Source organism: Hemicordylus capensis, chromosome 4, assembly GCF_027244095.1.
Source record: "Hemicordylus capensis ecotype Gifberg chromosome 4, rHemCap1.1.pri, whole genome shotgun sequence".
In the NCBI taxonomy this organism is placed as follows: Eukaryota; Metazoa; Chordata; class Lepidosauria; order Squamata; family Cordylidae; genus Hemicordylus; species Hemicordylus capensis.
Genome location: NC_069660.1, coordinates 278793299 through 278811821, shown reverse-complemented (window position 1 = coordinate 278811821; position 18523 = coordinate 278793299). Strand labels below are relative to the sequence as shown.

Sequence of the window (18523 nt, the reverse complement as noted above, 5' to 3'; positions counted from 1 at the left end):
CCCTCATCCCTTGAATCAGAATTTGGAGCAATCAATTACCCGCTGCAACATTTACAAATAGTTCTTTGTGGCTAAAATCCTTATATTCAGACCGATTTAGACTCAGACCCTACAATTATTGCAGTGTCTAATGTGGAGGTGTCCAGCAGTTCCTCTCATAGGAGCATAGGAAGCTGCTATATACTGAGTCAGACCATAGGTCCATCTAGCTCAGTATTGTCTACACAGACTGGTAGTGGCTTCTCCAAGGTTGCAGGCAGGAATCTCTTCTGAGCCCTATCTCATGCAGTTAGGTTGGATCAGTTTCAGTTTGTGACTCCTGAGGCTGTGAGGATGTGGGCAAGCTGCTTGGAAAGGTGCGGCCTTCCACCTGTTCTCTTGACTCTCATCCAACATGGCTTATACTATCTGGCAAAGGGTTGTTGTAGAAGGCCTGGTAGATATTATAAATGCTTCTCTGAGGGAGGGCAGGATGCCTCCTCAGAGTTAAGCAACTATAGGCCCGTCTCCAACATTCTATGGTTGGGCAAGGTAATTGAGAGGGTGGTGGTCTCACAGCTAAGTAGGGTCAGTTTGTGTCCATCCATTGTGTAGTGCACACTTTGGACCTGGAAGTGTGGGATGCACTTGGCTATTCTGGGGCTGCGACCAGATGAGACATGCCCACTGCAGTTGCTCAGCACCATCCTTTTGCTGCCATGGCTGCTCTATATCTAACACAATAAAAACTGGTTATTTAGACCCATTTAAAACTGGCTTTAAAACTGGCTTTAAAACTGGCTTTAAAACTGGCTTTGAGGTGGGCTATGGGGTAGAGACTGTCTTGGTTAGCCTGATGGATTATCTCCAATGGGGCATTGACAGAGGTAGTGTGACTCTGTTGGTCCTTTTGGATCTCTTGGTAGCTTTCAATACTATCGACCATAGTATCCTTCTGGAGGGTCTGAGGAGGTTTGAGGGTGGGAGGCACTGCTTTGCAGTGGTTCTACTCATGCCTTTCAGGCAGATTGTAGATGGTGTCCCTTGGAGACTGTTGCTCTTCAAAATCTGAACTTGTATATCGTGTCCATCAGGGCTCCATATTATCTTCAATGCTTTTTAACATCTACATGAAACTGCTGGGAGAGAAAATCAGGAGATCTGGTGCATGGTGTTATCAGTATGCTGATGACACCCAAATCTATTTCTCCATGTCAGCATCATCAGGAGAAGGCATAATCTTCCTAAATGGCTGCCTGGAGGAGGTGATGGGCTGGATGAGGGATAACAAACTGAATCCAGACAAGACGGAGGTATATATTGTGCCAGGTTGCTCCACAAAACCAGCCATGGCAGTAACAGGATGGCGCTGATCGCCTGCAGTGGGCATGTCTCATCTGGTCACAGCCCCAGAATGGCAAAGTGCATCCCACACTTCCAGGCCCAAAGGGTGCACCACACAATGGATGGGCACATACTGACCCTACTCAGCGGCTTTTGTGATGTTGGAGGCATTGTCAGTGACCATGGACCCGCAGTGAAAGTTTGGCTTCCTGAACAGCCACTTCTCCACCTGTCAATCCATGACTGCTGACAGCTCAGCTGCCATATGATCAGTGTCCAGCACCTTAACATGTAGCACAGCACAGCTGTGCTTCACTGCATGGGAGGGGCTGGCCAGGCTAGCAGCAGCAGATGCCCCCTTACTCTCCTGACCCCACCAGTGCACTGTGAGGAACAGGAGGACAGTGTGCCTCCCCCTGGAACTGTCCCCCAGATCTGCAGTGAACACTGGTGTCAGGCACTTCTGTGCGCAGAAGCCTTCACACTGTCTCCCTGCACGCCCAGTACAGGGAGGGTACCACCCACTTGCTGAAGGTGGCACATGAAGGGATCTTGTAGTAAGGGACAAGCAATCAGAGGAGCCGGCAGGAGCTGGCATTCTCGATCACCTGGAATGGCTGGTCATCCAAAGCTATCATCAATGGCAGGGTGATAAGATGAGGCACTGGGCAAGCAGACCACTTGCCCCCTGACTTCACCCACTGTGCAGGCAACTTCCCCTGCCTGGTAGCAGGAGCAGGTGGCTTGCTGCTACCCAAGGACACACCAGGCCTATTGCTGCCCAGAAAAGCAGGAACCCCCAGATGATGTCATCACAGGTGCTGCAACATCCCCGCCATTCATACGTGCTTGCGGTCCGTACCCCTGCTAACCTGAGCCCTGCAGTGGATGAAGGCAGCATGGTGTGGATCACTATGGCAGCACTCAAGGTGGTCCCACCTTACTATACAGGGGGCTGTTTTGGTGGTGTTTGTACTGGGGCTGCTGCTTCTTTCTGGAGGCCATCACCACCACCCTCGGTCCTGGAACAGCCAGAGTGGCTTCCTCCTGCTCCTCCCAGGCTCAGACAGAGGGGTCACCACAGTAATGGGGACGGGGGGGGGGATGGGGAGAGTGATCTGGCTGCCCTAGTAGCCAACAATACGTCTTCCTCTGCTGCTATGGGAAGAAGAGTTTATTTCCTGACAGGGAAGGACCTGTCTACCTCAGGACCTACTTCTACCTCAGCAGCCACAGGTGGCTGTACTGCGAGGCCAGGCTCCTCTGGATAGGAAAGCCTGTGCACCATATCAGTGGTGGGGACGACTTGGGGAGCAGGCCCCTCTCGCCGTCGCCCACCACAACCAGCAGCATCACCCCTTCCTTTGCCTGCCACTCTGCTCCTGGCTTTGCTTCACGTCCTCCCAGACTTCTTGGGTTTTGTTTTGTTGTTTTTTTAAAAAATTAAGCCCTAACTCTGATGGGGGGGGGGAGAGAAGTTACTTTAAGTGACTGTAGGATAGGGGGTGATCTATTAATGGACTGTGTACCACACACAGCACTATCTATAGCATTGTGGTGCACACACATAAACTAGAAAAATTAAATAACACCACCACCCCCCACAATAAATAATGAAGCAGTCTTTATTGGTGGGGAGTTGTTTTTGTAGGGGGCCAAACAACAATGGGGCAGGTTGAAGGGTAAGCAAAGAAGGGAAGGGGGTTACTGTGGTCTCTCTCTAACCCTGCCCTCCTATACTACAGTTCAGCCACCTAATCCCTCCCTTCCCCTTCCTTAAAGAAGTCTAATTAAGGATGTGTGAGCTGGCTTGATTCAAACTGTGGTTCGAATCAAACCAGCCCAGTTCAGGCGGTCCAAATTTGAACTGGAACGTCCCCCAAAAGGGGAATGCCGGTCCGAGTTGGGCTGAACCTGGAACCAGACTGGGTCGGTTCAAATCCAGTCCAGATATGAACTGAACCAGCAAAACCAGCTCCATGCACACACCCAAGTCTAACATGTTACCTGACTGAGGCATGGGGTCTTATCTGGCCTTTCTGGAGTCTTTGGCTGGGGGCTTCCAGTGGCTTATTTGGCTGGAGTCTGCCAAGTGTTGCTTTTGGAGGCACTCTTGGACTGAGCAGACACCAGGACTCTACAGCTAGGGGGAGGGGAGGGGCACAGCAGTTAGCCGCCCGCCCCCCCACACACACCCAAAAAATCAAAACAAAAAAGAATCTGAAAAACGGGCTACAGAGAGAGCTTGGTCACAGCCTGGGCACCAGACAGAAATCACAGCACATGAGCCTGTCACCCCCCCCCCCAAAAAAAAATCAGTCAAGGTGCAGCTTGGGGCCACAAGGGGTGGGAACAGCATAGCATCCTCATTATTATAGTCACTGGGGATTAGCTACTACAAGCAATAAGCTTGGGGGGGGGCGGATCCAAAAGCAATAAACTTGGAGGGGGGTAGATCCAAAAGCAATAAGCTTGTGGGGGGAACACACACAAGGAAAGGCTGCTGGTACTATTTAAAAATCATTAGTGTGGCGGGGGACAGTACACACCACACCCCAGTGACTGAAGCCACTGGGGGTGGGGGTGCCTACAAGTAATAATAATAATAATAATAATAATAATAATAATAATAATAATAATAATAATAATAATAATAAATTAATTACAACATCATAGGGGCCACAGAAACCACCATAAGCCAATTACAAAAGGCAACTTTACTGGGAACAGCCTATATTCTGTGACGATATCTATAACAACAGCAACAACATTGACAATAAAATTCAGCCATCCCAGGTCCTTGGGAAGGACCTGATGTCTGGATTGTGTAAATAAATAAATAATAGAAATACAAGCTACCTGTAGCCAAAAATTGGTGGGATCATAAAATTGAAAAAGTTGTAGAAAATGAAGATGCAAAAATACTATGGGACTTCCGACTACAAACAGACAAACATCTGCCACACAATACACCAGATATTACTGTAGTCGAGAAGAAAGAAAAACAAGTTACAATAATCGACATAGCAACAATAATCAACATAGCAATACCAGCGGGATAGAGAAGAGAAGAAAAAGAAATAGAAAAAAATAACAAAATACATAGATCTACAAATTGAAATTGAAAGGCTGTGGCAGAAAAAGACCAAAATAATCCCAGTGGTAACTGGCACCCTAGGTGCAATTCCGAGACAACTTGAAGAGCACCTCAACACCATAAAGGCCATAGAAATCACCATAAGGGACCGCCTGCTCCCAAGGGTTGCTGCCCGCTTGACGAGGACATCGGAGGGGGCCCTGCTCCGGGTGCACTCGGGACAGGGCCTTCTCTGTTGCTGCCCCCAGACTCTGGAATGCTCTCCCACTGGTCATTGGTTCTTTGGACTCCATCACGGCTTTTAGAAAGCTTTTAGAAAGCTTGTAAAGACTTGGCTTTTTACCCAGGCTTTTACATAATCATCTTTACTGCTGTTTCTGGGTGTTTTTATCTGTTGTATTGTTTTATGCCTGTTTTTATATGTTTTTATACTTTTAGCATGATGTTTTTATTGTGTTTTATTGTATGTTTTTAACTTTTGTAAACCGCCTTGGGGCTATTTTTTAACAAAAGGCGGTATAAAAATGCATAAATAAATAAATAAATAAGCCAATTACAAAAAGCAACTTTACTGGGAACAGCCTCTATTTTGCGATGATATCTGTAATAACAGCAACAACATTAATAACAAAATTCAGCCATCCCAGGTCCTTGGGAAGGACTCGATGTCTGGATAAAACAAACCAGTCAATAACACCTGACTGAGTGTGTAAACAAGAAATAATAATTAATGGTAATAAATTCCAAGCAGCACCCAGTTAAACCACTAGTGCTGATGGTACACTTTTAAAAGAATTATAAGAAGAAAATAAAAGCAAAGCAGGTTTTGGCACTGCAGTTAAAGGGCTTTAAAAGAGAGAAAGAGAAAGAGAGCATCTCTCTCTCTCTCTCTCTCTCTCTCTCTCTCCCCACTCACTGCTGAGGGAGGCCGGCTCAGACCACAGTCCCTGCTCTCCTCTCAGTGCTGCTGCAGTCTCTCTCGGCCCTTCATGTGTAAGAGGCATTCTTTCTTAACCCTGGACTTCCAGTCCGAAGTCCAGGGCCTCCACACCCCCTAAGAGACCCCAAATCCTCTGACCCAGGTGGTGTGGTTGCCATGCTGAGCCAGGTGGCCAAGTGTGGCTGTGACCTGCACCGGGCATGAATTCTGCTTTAGAAGAAGATGGTGGAGTGAGAAAATAAATATGTGGGATGGAAATATCTTAAGTTGCGTGTTGAAATGTTTCTGCTAATGCATATTTGCATAAATATATCTGTTACATATTCTTACATTCTTGTGAGTTCAGCTGCTCTTTGTGCTCTCAGGCACCCACTTGTTAAAAATACGGTGTGTGTTTTGGTGTGTGTGTGTGTAGGGAATGATGCTTAACTTGCAGCCATGGGGCGGGGGGCGCGGGTGGGTCGGTGGGAGCTCCAAAGGCCTTCTTTAGGTCCAGGCTCCAAAATTACCTAGGTGCAACCTTCTCTCCTCACTTGAGGCATAAAAGCAGTGGCTCTCTCTGCCTCCAAGCAACCCCTTAAATATATTTGGAAATCCCTTCTTTTGCTTCCCCCTCCTTGCTCCCTTCCCCCATAGCCAACTGGGGGACAGCTGCCCAGGCCAACACTTGATCTGAAAGACAACAGACCCACCAAGAAGCAAGGAGATATCAAGCCAATCGGAAACCAGTGCCAATCAGCAACTGAAAAACACAGAGACAAAATGGTGACTGTGATGCGAATCACACACATTGATTCATTGTGAATCAGGGGCAATTCGATTTTTTGTTGAATCAGCCCCTTCATTTAAGGGGTGATTTTATTCACGACCGAATCTGTGAATCTCTCTGGATTTGTTGTGAATCGATTTGCAGGTGAATCAAATTGCACATCCCTAAAAGAGAGTCCCCTTTTCTCTAGTTGCATTGTTGGGGGTCCCACTGCACCAGGAAACATTCATTGTGTGATGCAGCCCCTGTAGTACTATGAGGGCCCCAAATAGCCAATAGGACAAGGGTTCTCCAACTTGCATCCTCAGATGTTGTTGGACTTCAACTCCCATAATCCCCAACCCCAATGGCTTCCGCTGAGATTGTTGGACTCCAACGCCCTTAATCCCCAGCCCCAATGGCCTTTGGCCATTGAAGCTGGAGGATTATGGGAGTTGGAGTCCAACAACATCTGGGGACCCAAGTTTGAAAATCCCTGCTCGTGTGAAATAGCAGGATGAAATGCAAGGAGTAACAGGCCTTAAAAGGTCCTTTCTTGTTACAGCATGGAAGACGAAGCTCTGCAGAAGCGACATCCTCCTGCTACTGCTCCCCAAATTATACAAACTCTTATGCAAATAATGCTATGGGGGAAATGAGTGAAACAGCGGCCAACCTCCACTATTGAACATTCTTTCCAATCCTGGTTTTCAAAAAGTAGGATTTTAACATTTGCACCCCTCTTTCCTTAATGGTAATTTCCAGAAGTACCCTCCGATAAATGTGGCAACTTTAACACAAATGCACCTGCTTTTCACAGTTGTAATGCCCGTATAATAGGTAGGTTCTATGACCATTTTTAGCGTTTTTGTGCAAGTGGGTGTGTGAGCTTCTACACAAGCAGAAGAACATCTACAAGTTTAGTTTTATTGCTGACACTACCACATTGCTGTAGAAAGCATCGTGACAGCAGCACTTCCATGAACAAAGGATGCATTCCACATGCTCAGATGCTCCTTTGGATCCAAATCCATTTATACTTGCAATTCTTCATTTAAAAAAAACAAAGATGCTTCGCACAATTTTGTCCACAGCAGCTAACAATCTAGGAGCCTATATAAATAAATAGGTTAATGAATACTGAGCATTACTGATAACTTATAATGTACTACCAGATTTGTACATCCAGTCAGACTATTAATGAAACTCACATACAAACCAGTTGAAAAGGGGGGATATAAAACAATTTTAGTTGAATAGTATCAGAAGAATCTTTTTAAAAAAAATCCCCAATGGAAGATGCCATTTTAAATTCCAAGGCTTGAAAGAGACCAAATACCATAACAGCTTTTGAAAAATTCAAAGTGGGAATTGTAACCTCATTTAAATTTTAATTAATAGAATTTCAGTCTAAGTGGTTGAGAAAAATAAAAAGAGGATAATTCTAAAGATTTAATTATTTCTTTGACCGGTCAGGTCATGGCAATGCTTTCTCTCTGTTTCGGCCTGAGACTCTACTTCCAGTGTGTTGAAAACCTTATCTCTTTCTGTGTTGAACTGGTCTCAACAGTTCAGGCATTCTCCGTTGCTGCCCCAAAGCTTTGGAATGCACTCCCTGCCGAAATAAGAGCCTCCCCATCTCTGACAACTTTAAAAAAGGCAGTTAAGTCACATTTGTTCACCCAGATTTTTAATTAGATTTACAGTTTTAAACAGTTTTTAAAACAGCTTTTAACATTATGTTAAATTTTAAATTGTTTTGTTTTAATTTTGTTTTAATTTGTATTATTTTTATTGTAAATCACCCAGAGATATATGTTTTGGGAGGTATATAAACAAACAAACATGTTATTGGATGTTTAAAAAACAAGGGGAGAAATTTCAACACCTCCAGACAGGTCTGGTTTAACAGGAATTATCAATTTTAGCCTACTTTGCAGTAGGCTTGTGAGATCACCGGACATTCTGTGTGTGTGTCCAAAAGTATGTCCCCTGCTCTCAACTTCACAACGCCTGGACCAATATGAACCAAATCAGGTACTGCTGGAGGAACACATAGGGACACCTCAACAGCATAGATTGTGATGATGTCATCCTCCCCAATCCAAGATGGCGGACATGTAAACTTTTGTGGCGCAAGTGGGCTAACTTGTGAACTGCCTAACTGATTTGAACCAGATTTGCTACAGCTGTAGGGACACATAGGGATGCCCTAATGGTATGGTGTGTGATGATGTCATCCACTCCAATTCAAGATGGCAGCCACATAAACATCTGAGGCACAAGTGGGTGAATTTGTGGACTGCCTAACTCATTTGAACCAAATTGGGTACTGTTGCAGTAGAGTGATACACAGGGACACCTCAATGGCACAGTTTGTGATGATGTCATCCACACCAATTCAAGATGGCGGATGCATAAACATTTGAGATGCAAGTGGGCTAGCTTGTGAACCTCTTAATTGGTTTGGACTAGATTTGGTACACTTGTAGTGAGTGGCACACAGGATACCTCAGTGGTGTAGTTTGTAATGATGTCATACACTCAATCCAAGATATATTTGAGGTGTAAGAGATCAAGCTTGTGGACCTCAATTTGAACCAAATTTAGCCTTGGTTTGTAAGCACAGAACCACTTAGCTGCTTGGAAACAGCTGGGTCTGTCTGTGTCTAGATACATGCTCAAGTCCATTACTGAGCATGGGTTAAAGGAGAATACACCTGAAAAAAAGAGTATTATGAAGTGACCCTTCTGTAATTTTAGAGGCCCATCAAGGGTGTGTATGTCTATGATAGTAATTGTTTATCTTCGAAGACATTGGCTGCATTCACACATAATGGGAAACCAGAGGTGAAGGAGCCTGAGTTTGAATTTCTTGTACGTTTGAATGTGTCCATCAGAAAAGCAACCCAAGGTATCCATTCCCAAACTCCAATTTGAATCCTCTGGTTGTAGTGAGTTTCACCACTCATATCTGAGGTTTGTGTTTAGCAGTGTTACATCCAAAGGCAGAATTGGAGTTACAATGAGCTCCTCCCTCACTCTGGCTGTCATTGGCTACTAGGGCTCTCCTTCATGCCAGAAGGAAGCCCATGCAGCCAGTTACCCCACCTGCAAAGCAAGTTCCCCCTCCTCTCTGCAGTCTCTGAGACTGCAATTTTGAACATTTGTGAAGCATGTACTGGGGTGGTGGTTGATGGACCCACGATTTCCGATTATGTGTGAATATGACCATTGCCTCTCATGCTGCACAGCCATTTATTTATTTATTTATTATTTAGTACATGTATACCACCTCATATAACCTGGGTGGTTCACAATATAAAATCATACAACATTAACATAATTAAAACAATTTAAAATACAATAAAAACTCTAAAACCAAAGCTTTAAAACTATAAACTAAAAGCCTGATTAAACAGGTATGTGTTTAGGTCTTAAAAACATTCAGAGAAGGGGAAACTCTAATTTCTGCCCGGAGATATAAGTCTGGGGATGTATTAAAAATATGTTAAATAAATAAATAAATAATAAAATAATTTCATTAGGAAATTATTCATTAGGAAGTGCATTCCAGAGTCCCTGGGAAATTCTAGAAAAGGCTGTCAGGAGCTCGTTTGTCCGTGGCTTGGTTCAAGGTCACCATCGAAGCAGCTGATAGCTCCGGGATCCTCCTGCATCTGAAACAAAGCACAAGAGAAACAAATCACTAGCAGTATCAAGTTTGCCCTGTCTCCCCCGTACCTAGGTCGCTCACCAGATTCCAAGAATCCAGAGCCCAAAGTCCACGATGTCACTAAGGGAACTCTCAAGGTGAGGTAAAGCATCCCGATGTCTGGGTCAGGAACCCGGTCTCAAGCAGGCAGGAGTCAGGGTCTCAAGGATTCTGAATGAGGAGATGGGAAAGCTAAGCAATCAAAGGCAAGCCCCAAGCAACACACCGCTACTCAGCAGTTTGTTGCTAGCTTGCTGGGTGATTTATAGTTCTTGACTGATTGCTCTCCTCCTCTGGCCAGCTGTCAGAGATATCTCGCTTGTTAAGGAAGTGCTTACTCCTTCTGAGTGTCTCCAGCTGCTGCCGGTGTCTGGCACATCTCTGTTCTTGGTGGGGTAATTGACTGCGCCTCATCCATCTCAGGGTCTGGCATTTCACATCCCCTACCTTCTGCTTCTGATGGCCCCTCTGAAACTGAAGCTTCATCTGGGTCTGTCTCAGCTGCCTCCTGCAGCCCAACAGTTGAGCTCTCCCCTTGGAGTGCCTCTGCATCCGCAGGAGGGTTGCCTACTTCCTCCTCCTCGTCACTCTCCATCGGTGAGGTCATGACAAAGGCCTGGTTTTGAGTCACCACCAAGCGAGCAGGTGGCAACTGTAACCAAAACTCCCCAGTTGGTCATAACAGGAGGTGGGGTTGATGAGCAAGAGCTCCACCCTCACAAGAAAGGATGAAACTAACTGTGCATGAGGCTTGATTCACAGTTACCCGAAAAAACATTTTGTCCAATATGTCCTGACTTGGACCTTAAAATCTTCTTCAGTGGTCCTGCTTTGAGTGCCCCTGTCAAATACGGTGAGGGTGGGTGGCTACTACGGAGAGGGCCTTTTCAGTGGTGGCACCCTATCTATAGAATAGCCTCCCCAGTGAGGGTCATCTGGCATCTCCACTTTGTTCTTTTAGATGCCAGGTGAAAACCTTTCTATTCACTCAGGCTTTTAAAAAATAGATTTTTTTAAAGGCTTAAAATGTTTTGTATTGCACAGTGTTTTGTATTCTCGGTATTATAATGTACATTTTTGTGTGTGTAATGTGATTTAACTGGATGTTTTTATTGTGTTGTGAGTCATCCATGTTGTTGTTGCTGTTGATATTTATTTATTTCACAGGGCAGATAGAAGGGGCAGTGCAAGTTATTTTGCTTCTCTCCTCTTGCCTCCCCACAAAAGCTCTTTTTGCATCCAGGAACATATCTATGAGGCCTGAGCACAGAAATGTTCCTGGATGGGTGAGTCAGCAGCAGACGACTAGGCTGTGATGCTATGGAGAAAGAGGGGAGGCTTACCCGCTAGCTAGGTGTGTATATGGAACCGGCTGGTCCTGTTTGGTTTGAGTCCAAACTGGACCCGAACCGGACCAGACCAGTTCGGTCTGGCACCCCCTTGACCCCCCCCCCGCCGGTTCAGTTCAGTCTGGTGTGGGGGGGTTCATTATTATTTTTTAAAGGCCACACAGAGGCCTATTGCACAGGTGTGGCGGCCTCCAAAATGGCTGCTGCACCAAGGGGGAAAGGCCGAAAACCGGCTGAAGAGCAGCTGAACTGGGAGGGAGGGGAACCTCCACGGACACACACACCCGCTACCTCAGACAACTCCCCCAGAGGGAGTAAATGTAAAAAAATTAAATTTAAAAACTCGTGAACCCCCTGGGGGTGGGGTTTGGTCCAGGGTCAGACCGAACAAAGGTTCAATTCAACCCCAAAGAGTCAAACCAAGCTGGTTTGACATCAAATATGCTCAGCGTCAAACCAGTTTGCATAGCTCTACCTCTAGCACCAGAACAAAAGTGGTGGCCTTTCCCTTCCATTATGTTTTATGCCAGAACAAAGTTTCAGTGCCCTCTTGTCGCTGCCGTGGCCTTGGCCTAATGCAGTGAGTATATTCCAAATCCCAAGAGCTGCTGTGACTTTCCTTAAACTCCTTTCCATATATTTCTACTAGCAATTGGGCTAGCAAACGGTTTTTAAATTTTTCATTTTAAAAAATGACAGCTGAAAATGTCTGGAAGCAACTTGGGATATCCTCAAGGGTACCAGGCAACTCACTATGGACATTCAGCTCCATTCATTATCTGAATAAATAATAAATATTTAATCCATATAGATTGTTGAAGAATAAACCATTTTAGTTAAGATTATTGCCCTTGGCTGCTGACTAGACAGCCAGTGTGATGTAGTGAGTTAGATCAGAAAAGATCCAGGATCAAATAGACAGTCCGCCCTGAAGCTCGGTAAGTGGCTGTGGACCAATAATCTGTTCTAACCTAGTCCACTTAACATGGTGGTTGTGGAGATGGAATGAAGAGGGAGAGCTATATATTGTGTTTTGTTCAGTTAAAAAACCCCAATGTTGTTGTAAACCACCACGAATTCATACAGAGAGAACAGCAACAAATAAATATCTTAAATAAATAAGTAAAAAATATAAAATAGATGCATGTATGCCACCCTGAGCTCCTTGGTGAAAGGGTGGGATATAAATGTGTTCTGTCTGCCTAAAGTAGTAGGAAGGTTCCCCCCACTGTTGGAAGATACACCAAAAGGGAGAAAAGCAGAAGCGCATAATGCACTGACACTTTGCTTCTCCTTGTAGCTATTGTTATCTCCAAAGATCTCGGGCAGCATGAATGCCAAGGACCTCTTCTTTGGGACCACTGGAAGATGCATTCAATACACCTACTACAAAGTCAAAGATTCTCATCTTGAGTTCTGCATGGCATTGTTCTAATTCAGTGTGCCAGCTATTTATTTAAGCTGCCTGTGCTCTTCAGGATTTCTCTGTAAGTACATGGAAAACATTTCATATGCAGAGGGAGTGATGCCCAGACTTGACCCCCACTCCTAATGTTATTCTAAAAGTGAATCAAAAACAAGATTTCCTTACAAATTCAGCAGATGACCTTTGAGAGACTCTGTAATGAATTTAATAAAACAACTATAACTAGCATGCAGAAGTGATCTTTCCCACGGACTTTGGGGATCTAGTCCATGGCCCCCTGTCACAGGGCAGGCCTCCAAATGTTCTGAGGGGCCTCCCAAAGTCCTGCCACCACCCCACGCCTGCCCCACGCCTGCAGAGCTTGTTGCACAACTCCCCCCTTTCCTTTGTGGCATTCAGGCATGGTTTTCAAATAAGGGACAACGAATGAGTGTGAAGCCTTGGCTTAATTTGAGAAGAGGGGAGCCCTTCTCCTCCTCCTCCTCCTCCTCCTCCTCCTCGACTTTCACACACATGGAGCAGGCAGGACACATTATGTTGTGAGTGCGGCTGCCTGCACCTCAGGCTGTCCATTGCCTGGTGGTGCTACTGAGTAGCGCTGCTGAGCACGGAGACTGGGTGCCTGCCTCACCTACCTGCCCTCCACTCTCTCTCACCCCACTCACCAGCAGGCTGGCTGGCTGTGCACGTGGCGAACATGGTGGCTGAGGCAGCGAGCCAGGACACACCATTGGTCCTATAGCATCTGCAGGGATGGCCGGGTCTTCTTCATTGAGTAAGGTGTTAGGCGGGAAGAGGAGAAAGGGGGCGGTTGGGTTGTCTCTTAATCCACACCTTCTGCCTTTCTCTCTCTGCTGCATCCTCAGACCAGGAAGCCCGTCAGTCCAGCCACATAATCCACTCTGGTGGGTGCCCTCCCCCATTCCTCCCTGGGTTTGGGCAGCAGCCGTGGGGGGACAGAAAATTTCCCTGCTGGTGGTGCATTGCTCTCCACTTCACCCCACGCTCAGTGTTTGTCTTTCTTTCTCCTGTGAAGAAGGAAGTGAGTGAGTGAGTGAAGACCCCTGCTAACTGGGCAAAGAGGCACCTTTTACCATGGTGATTCTCTTTATTTAGCAGGGGGAGAGTAACTGGCCCTATCCACCCCCAGGACAGTACCTCCCGTGACTATTGCTGGTGTCTATCTTATGTTTCTTTTTATAACGTGCGTCCTTTGGGCACAGGGCTCCATATTATTTGTTATTTCTCTGTGTTAACCGCCCTGAGCCATTTTGGAAGGGCAGTATAGAAATCGAATTATTAACAACAACAACAACAACAACAACAACAATAATATAATGACCTTTGTGGAGCTGGGATTTACAAGTGCATCTCTCTAGGGCATGAAGATCTCATGGCCCTCCTCCTTTCTCTCTTTGCCGCTTTCTTCCTCTCCCTCTTTTCTCTCGCCCCATTCTTTTCTTCTTATTTTTCTTTTTAGATCTTGCCCGAGGATGGAAGGAGGGATTCTCAGAAGGAGTTAGTTACTTCATTGAGTCGATGTTGAGCATCAGCAGGTTTTAAGAGGAGTCCTTGTGGAGGGGGTAGGGGGGCTCCAAAGCCCTTCAGGTCCGGGCTCCAAAATGACCTGGGTGTGCCACTGATAGCATGAAATAAGTTGCTGTAACCAACTGCAACACATAAAACAAAGATTCTCGATATGACCACGTGGTATGGCGATCCATCGGCTGTTAAAAGCTCTTTCAATCAAATTTATGACTTGCAACTGCACTAAAAATACCAAGATACAGAAAGGTGTTGTAGCACCATTTTAAACTTCTGCATTGGTCCAAGACTTTTTTTTAAAAGAAAGAAATGCTTCTCGAGCAACACCTAAAGATTTTATTCTGACATGGTTTTACATTTGTGCCAGTACTTAGAATGAAAGCAAGAGAAATTGATTTTGTCAACCAGCTACATATTATACAAAATAAAAGAGCAATGGAATAAGATTAAAGTAAGATGTCTGTCTGAGGAAATAGATGGGGGCGAAATCTAGCACTCAATCTTAGCTTTTCCTTTGGTTAGCATAAGGGTAAAACTGAAATAAATTGATTATTTTCTTGTCACTTGTTTGGAAATAAGAAATAATGTACACATTTATCTCAAAAGAAGCTATGCCTTGGTTGCTTAGATTATTATAATACAGAAAATCTCACCTATTACGATGATCAAAAAAAGTCTGTTTCCACTTGAAAATTCGTAATGGTGAACTAGCTGCCAGTGTTGTTTCCATAATAGCTCCATAAAAACCCAAGAGAGCCACAGCTATACAATTTTCAAAAGTTAAAACATAATTGAGAGTAAAAGAGGATTAAAGTCCACACAGTCAAATGAACAACTGCTTACCAAAGTAAAATGGAATAATGGACTGATGATCTGGGGTCATTTATATGCAGTATGAAAATTCAGAAGTTCCACTGAATTCAATGGGGTTTACTACAAAGTAAGTGTGCAGAAGATTGCAACGTCTACTAACTGGGCAAAGAGCACCTTTTAAAGAGATGGTTCTCATATTTAGCAGTGGGAAAGAAACTATTCTCAAAACTCAGAATCAGTATTTCTTTAAAAAAACAGATAGATATAAAAGCACTGGGGAAGTCTTATCTCTGCTGGATCTCTATCTGGAAATATAAGAGAGTTAATCGAAATAAAGTATACAACTTTCTATAAAATAATAAAGGGATATCTGACAAAATGAAAGTTCTCATCCAGCAGAGCTGTTCCGGATTGTTAGGGGTTTAATTCAAGCCCCTTCTGTTTCAAATCTGTTTCTGGAAACAATGTCTCACTGTGACTCATTCAATGAGTTCTTTGCAGATAAAATCTCTCACATTAGGACTAATCTAGACTCCGGTATCTTTGCAGGGCCAGTTAGGGAGGTGTCCAGTAATCTAGGGATTCAAACTGCGGTTCAAGCACATTTCGGGAGTGGGTCCCTGGCGATTTAAGAAAGAAGAGATCAGGCCCTTACCAGCTCTCTACCACTAGGGATGTGTGCACCAGCTCAGTTTGAGTGGTTTGACCTCGAACAAAACTGAACCCAGTTCAGTCCGAGGTCAGACCAAACCTCCCAGGCCGATTTGGGTCTGGTTCAAGTGTGTGTGTGTGTGTGTGTGTGTGTGTGTGTGTGTGTGTGTGTGTTCAATTTTTCATTTTAAAAAATGACTTACCGCCCAGCAAGGGCAGCAGTGGCTTTGGGAGGTTGCTGTGGTGACCACGGGTGTGCATGTGTGTGTCTGTGAGTTTCAATTCGTGACTCCCAAGGATGTGGACAAGCTGCTTGGAGTAGTACAGCCCACCACCTGTTCACTGGATCCTTGCCCAACATGGCTGATTTCATCTTGCAGGGAGGCTTTTGGAGCTGGCCTAGTTGATATAATTAATACCTCACTGAGGGAGGGCAGGGTGCCACCTTGTTTGAAGGAGCCAGTGGTTAGACCCCTTCTTAAGAAGCCCACTCTGGATCCCCTGGTGATGGATAATTATAGGTCAACCTCCCATGGTTGAGTAAGATGATTGAGAAGATGGTGGCTGACCAGCTCCAAGTAGTATTGGAGAAAACTGATTATCTAGACCCATTTCAAAGTGGCTTTGGGGTGAGATATGTGGTTGAGACTACCTTGGTCAGCCTAATAGATTATCTTTGCCAGAGAATTAACAGAGGGAGTGTAACTCTGATGGTTCTTTTGGATCTCTCAGTGGCTTTCGATACAAGCGACTATGGTATCCTTCAGGGATACATGAGGGATTTTGAGATAGAAGGCACTGTTTACAGTAGTTACGCTCCTATGTCTTGAGTAGGTTTCAAACTGTTGGTGACAGTTCCTCTTGAAAACAGGGAGTGCTATATGGAGTCTCTCAGGGTTCCATTCTGTCACCAATGCTTGTTAAAATCTACATGAAACCACTGAGTGAAGTCATCAAGCGATTTGGTGCTGGGTGTTATTAATATGCTGATGTCACCAACATCTGTTTCTCCTTGTCATCAATATCAAGAAATGGCACTAGCCCCTGAAATGCCTGCCTACAGGCAGTAATGGGCTGGGTGAGAGATAATAAACTGAAACTGAATCCAAGCAAGATGGACATGCTCATTGTTGGGGGCCATAATCTGGAAGACAGGATAGAACTTCCTGTTCTGGACAAAGTTACACACCCCCAGGAAAACCAGGTTCATAGCTTAGGAGTGTTCTTGGACCTGGTGGCTCAGGCTGAGGCTGTGGCCAGGAGCGCTTTTTACCAGCTGTGATTGATTCAACAACTCCGCCTGTTCCTTGAGGAAAATGACCTGAAAACAGTGGTACACCAGCTGGTAACCTCCAGGTTGAACTGCTGCAATGCGCTCTATGTAAGGATGCCTTTGTACATAGTTTGGAAACTTCGGTTAGTTCAAAATGCGGCAGCCAGATTGGTCTCTGAGGTTTCCCAGAGAGACCACATTATGCCTGTTCTTAAAAGGTTGTGCTGGCTGCAGATATGTTTTTGGGCAAAGTACAAAGTGCTGATTATTATCTTTAAAGCCCCGAATGGCTTAAGTCTGGGTTACTTGAGAGAGTGCCTTTCTTTACAAGATCGGCATCACTCATTAAGATCATCAGGAACGGTCCATCTTTGGGTTCCACCAGTGATGACCTTTGATTGGCCTTCTCAGTTGTCAGCTCTTGGATGTGGAACATGTTCCCTGTGGATATAAGATGATTATCTTCCTTGGAGGCCTTCAGGAGAGCCTTAAAGGTCCCTCTTTTTAGCCTGGCATTTAATGATATCTAGTTTTAATTTTAATTTTAATCTGGTTTAATTTTTTTGTTTGTTTTAATTGTTTTATTTTGTGTTTTTGATTTTAATGTAAACCTCTTTAGGGAGTGTGGTATATAAATTAGATAAATTAAATAAATAAATAAATAATAAATATTTGGTTACCTTAATTTGGCAGATGGGTGGCCATATATATGAACATGCTGCCAAGGTATTTGTTTCTCTTCAGTTGATCACAGCATAGTTATTTCCACATGTTAAAATCTTGGCAAAGGATGACAGGAGGGTTTATCTGGGAAAAAGGCAGATACAGAAGGTGTGCTACAGTGGCTTAGAGATAAGGGGAGAGTTAGTGGACCAAATATTAGTTTATATTATTAAGCAGCACAATTTAGATTTTTTTTTTTTTTTTTACTGTGTAAGCCTGACAGGTATTGAAGGAATTCTGAGAAAAACAATGATGAACAAATCCTCTACTTCAGTGTGTAAGGAAAACACAAGAAGATAATTCCATATGCTTTGTGAACCCTATGAATGCAGTTCCACATAAAATATTGGAAAAGAGGGAATCTGTGATGGTGTCTGGAATGCATCTGGTGTCACATTTGTTACATTTGCTTGCTTTTTATTCTGGGTCAAGGGATAAGTGCATACAAGCACTAAGCAGATGTAGATTACACAAACATTGAAATACTATTGATCAAAGCAAATGTATAATACATGAAAAATTAACATGTAAGGCAGAACAAATGAAGCTTCTGTTCTTTCTATTTCTGAAAGTGTTTCACTCTAATATTTCATATACTTATAAATATCCTTTGATTCATATATCAATAGCAGTCAAGTTATAGGTAGCACGGGCTTCTACCTGTGTAACAGTGGATGTGTAAATGTTGGAACACTTCATTTACGGAAAAACTAACATAGCTTTTGCAGACAGCTCAAAGGCTTTGTAAGAAAAAGTAAAGGCCTTGAAAATCGAGCTTTGTTTCTGAGTGATGTAGATATTGATAAGTAACAGTGCTCTTAACCTAAACTTCTGTTCACATGTTAGGTTATATTCATGCACATTCTATGTTTGGTGCATGCATGTACAGATCTGTACACAAATACAATTTTCACACAGTG

At 44.3% G+C, this 18523-nt stretch overlaps 1 protein-coding gene and 1 long non-coding RNA gene across 6 annotated transcripts in view; one reads left to right on the top strand and one right to left on the bottom strand.

Moving 5' to 3' along the window:
- The window catches only part of MMP16 (matrix metallopeptidase 16), a 350260-nt gene extending 335559 nt beyond the window's left edge, over nt 1-14701 (top strand). The window contains exons 11-12 of the transcript XR_008306306.1: nt 12473-12659; nt 14079-14701. The gene's annotated coding sequence lies outside the window, so the exon portion shown is untranslated. The remainder of the gene's footprint in view (nt 1-12472; nt 12660-14078) is intronic.
- LOC128323517 (uncharacterized) overlaps nt 7209-18523 on the bottom strand; it is a 49919-nt gene continuing 38604 nt past the window's right edge. For 3 of the 5 annotated variants that reach the window (XR_008306311.1, XR_008306310.1, XR_008306307.1), the window contains exons 2-5: nt 17561-17687; nt 13941-14268; nt 13264-13626; nt 7209-9994 (exon numbers count right to left, since the gene is read on the bottom strand). This is a non-coding gene — a long non-coding RNA (uncharacterized LOC128323517). Of the gene's footprint in view, nt 9995-13263; nt 13627-13940; nt 14269-14796; nt 14906-17560; nt 17688-18523 lie in introns of all 5 variants that reach the window. The other 2 variants (XR_008306309.1, XR_008306308.1) reach the window with 2 other exon arrangements.